Source organism: Lotus japonicus, chromosome 1, assembly GCF_012489685.1.
Source record: "Lotus japonicus ecotype B-129 chromosome 1, LjGifu_v1.2".
Classification (NCBI taxonomy): Eukaryota; Viridiplantae; Streptophyta; class Magnoliopsida; order Fabales; family Fabaceae; genus Lotus; species Lotus japonicus.
The window spans coordinates 20231028-20234975 of record NC_080041.1 but is presented as its reverse complement, the minus strand read 5'-3'; positions in this window follow the sequence as shown (position 1 = coordinate 20234975).

Sequence of the window (3948 nt, the reverse complement as noted above, 5' to 3'; positions counted from 1 at the left end):
CTTTCCAAAAAAATATCAACCGTCAACCAGTATTGATGAGGATGGATATCTTGTGTATCGTCGAAGAGATACTGGAATTCATGTTACTAAAAATGGTGTTCCTATGGACAATGGTTATGTGGTTCCTTACAATCCACATCTTCTGATGAGATACAGAGGTCATACTAATGTGGAGTATTGCAATAAATCAGATTCTATCAAGTATCTGTTTAAATATGTCAGCAAAGGGCCAGACAGGGTCAGCGTGCATATAACAAATGAGAATAATGTTGACAACAGTCATCATATTCGTGATGAAATCAAACAATATTATGATTGCAGGTATATAACTCCATGTGAAGCTGTGTGGAGGATTTTATTGAAGGTATGAAAAACGGTAGAAAGGGGGGGTTTGAATAAAGTTTTCAGTACAAAACTACCACCTTAAAGATTTTAACAAATCTTTTCGAGAACTAAGTGCAAAAGATAGAGATAGAAAAGCACACAAGGATTTTATCCTGGTTCACTTGATAAATCACTCAAGCTACTCCAGTCCACCCGTTAAGGTGATTTCTTCCTTCTTAGAATGAAGGCAATCCACTAATCAGGTAAGAGTTACAACTGCACTTGAAACCTACAAGTGACTAACATTTACACTGACTTAGCTCACACTAAGATTCACTCTCTTAGTCTTCTCTAGGATCCGATCAACCTTGATCTCCTAAAGGAAAATCAAACAACTGTTTGAGGTTGGTGTTTACAAGGGTTTGCTTCTGAATAAGCTGAGTGTAAACTAAATAAATTACAAGATGAAAGAAAGCTTAGAATATATCTTGCGCGTGTGTATTGCTTCTTGTATATTTCTTCTAGCCGCTTCTTTCAATCTTCAGCCTCTATATATACTCCAAGGATTAGGGTTGAGCGTTGCATGGGAAATGCTACCGTTGGAGGGCAGTTCTGGAAAATCCAGCTTCTGCTGTGGCTGAGAACGTTAGGTAGGTCGTCAGGAAGGTACACTTGCTTTGTACTTGATAGCGACTTGACCTTTTAACCTAGGAGACTTCTGATAAGAGGAATGCTTCGTATTGGAACTTGTGAAGCCGGTTGATCAGAGTCAGAGGGAAAGCACAGATCTCTGACCATTGTATCTTCTGATTCTGAACTCAGAGGGAAGAACATGGCCTTCAGAGTTTTCTTGCTTCTGGACTTCAGAGTATCCACTATTTCAGCTTCTGGATCTTCAGAGTCTTCTACACCATCAGAACATCTGAACCTTCAGTGTTTCTTGGGTTGTCAGAGCTTCTGGATCTTCAGAGCTTCTAGCGACTGAGTCCACATCAGAGTTTGTATATCTTCAGAACTTCTGAAGCTTTTCCCACTGTTCATACTGAACATGGTGATTGCGAAAGCGTTGCTTGGGTTACCCTTTATACACAGTGTTCTGATTTGTGTGAGATTGAGTTGAGGTCAGAGCCTGTAAATAGCACACTCAGAAAAAACACGTTAGAGTACCACAATTGTTCATATCAAAAGGTTAACTTGTAATCATCAAAACATAGAGTTGTACTACTAGATCAAAACTTGATCTTACAATCTCCCCCTTTTTGATGATGACAAAACTAAGATTTTTGATGAACAATTCTTAAAAATAAACTGAATTCACTCAGAGTTTAGAGATATAGAATAAGACTTATCCTGATGTGAATAGTTTATCTTGCTCGTTCTGAATTCAAGTCACTGCTTGATTCTGAGCTTAGCTCCCCCTGAATCTAATACTTGATGAAAACGTTAGTAAAGTCTAGATTCTGAGCTAAACATATAAGAGTTCAGAGTGAAAAGCTTATGACATAGATGAAAAACGAGTAATCAGAGCGCATAATTGATCAGAGTCATGGACAAGGTATCAGAGTCTTGGGTATCAGAGTCAACTTAGAATCACTTCAGAAGAAGTGAAATGTATTCCTTGTATTTGCCCAGTGACACATCTATGGTCATGAAGGTGGAACTCTTAAAATCTCCAAAAGAAAAATAAATCACACTAACACATCTTACACATCAAAAACTGGGTGTACTCCCCCTTTTTGTCATAAGCAAAAAGCTTGGGGTGTGAAAAACTTAGCTTGAAGTACAAGGTACTCCCCCTTAGAGAAGGTCTAAGTTTAAAGAAAATGAAGACGATGTAAGAAACAGAGTTAGGCGAAAAAAAAAAAATAGAAGAGTTAATGCAAGGGATGAACGTTTACCACCGGTCAAGTGAGTAAATAGAAGGGTCAGTTACCAAGAACTTAACCTCGAGAAACTGTAGGAGCATTAACTTTCAGAGAGAAAGTGAAGCCTATAAAAAAAAACGTTGGAGAGAAAGGTGAGCTTCACACCTCGAATAATTTTCAGTAAGAAAAAAATAATGGCATCATACAGAATGGCATTAGAAGAGCTCAGAAGGAAGGCGTTTGAGGAAGATATGTTCCTCAATATTAGGCATCCCGATGGTACAAAGACCATACAAGAGCTGACGAAGACACTGCTGGAAGAAGATCTTGGTCCAGAGATGGAGAAAGATCTGAAGGAGTTCCTCTGCTTCGTGGAAGAGATTCAGGAGCTTTGCCAGCGGGAGATGAATCTGCTGGAAGAGAAGGAGACTGTGGAAAAGAGACTCAAGACGACAGAAGATAGTCTAGAGAGAGATGAGCTGAGCATCAAACTCGGCACCATAGAGTATACACTGGATCGTCTGGAGAAGGAAAGAGTGGAGCAGCGCCAAGAATGCAGAAGAATGAGGAAGGATCCTCCATTCTAGATATAGGGAATAATGTATGATGGAAAGAAGTATGATGTAAACATAGAACAATTATGAATAAAACAGGTTTTGTGACACAAATATATATAGATATATGCATATAGAATCACAAATGAACAAATTAAAATAAGTAAATAAACAGAGTTTAAATAAAACAACGTTAAATGAAAAGGAAAAGGAAGAAAAAGAAGAGATCCTAAAAACTAAGGTTTGTCAGTACGGCGCAGAAGTTCCATCATCATTTGCTTCATCTCAATCAGCATGGATTCATGAGTGTCAAGACGTTGTTCCATGATGTCGAGTCTGGATGAGCTTGTCTGAGTAGAGCTGGAAGGAACGTTCTGAGCAGCTTGAGGTTCTGGAATGGAAGCAGAAGCAGCAGGAGTAAACATAACTGGTGCAAGTCGCGCTGCCTCAGCCTCAGCTTCAAGACGCTCTGCCTCAAGTCTGGCTTGTTCAGCCTGAGCTGCTGCTTGACGTGCAGCTTCTTCTTCTTGTTCTTTCTTTCTCTTGGCTTCTTCAATGGCTTCAAGAAGCTTGCTTCTCTGTTCTAGTTCGTGAAGAGCCACCCTCCTAGCAAACCTTTGCTTTGCAGCCTCAATGCTCTGACTTCCCTCTGCATGCAGGAGCTGCAGCATAACGGGAAACTGAGCCACCAGCCAAGTGCTCAAATTGTTCCACTCATCAGCCACATTTTCAGCATTCTCACTGAGGTCAGTCTGACCGTGCACATTGCGGAGCCTCAAGGAGGCTTCATGATTGAAAATATTGATGCACTCAGAGAGAGATGTGGGTTGAAGGTGAGTATAGGGAATGATGGAGAGGTTGGGTGCAGGAGAGGCTGGGTGATTGCTGCTATGAGCTTCAGAGGCACCTTGTGGAGAACCAATGTTAATTATGGGAGCATTGGGTTCAGAGGTTCCACGGTGAGGGTCTGAAGTTTCAACCAGAGGGTGAGGTGATCTAACCGAGGATTGGTTAGACACTGATTGTTCAGGTTCAGGGTCTGGTTGAATTGGCTCTTGTTGGTCAGGGACAGGGTGAGCCTGTTGGACTAAGGGGTCTGCCTCTTGGATAGGATTGGCCAAGATAGGTTCATCTGGGTCAACTAGACGTTCAGGTCTAGGGCAGGATATTGCCTAGGGCTTGGACATGTAAGGTAATATTCTTCC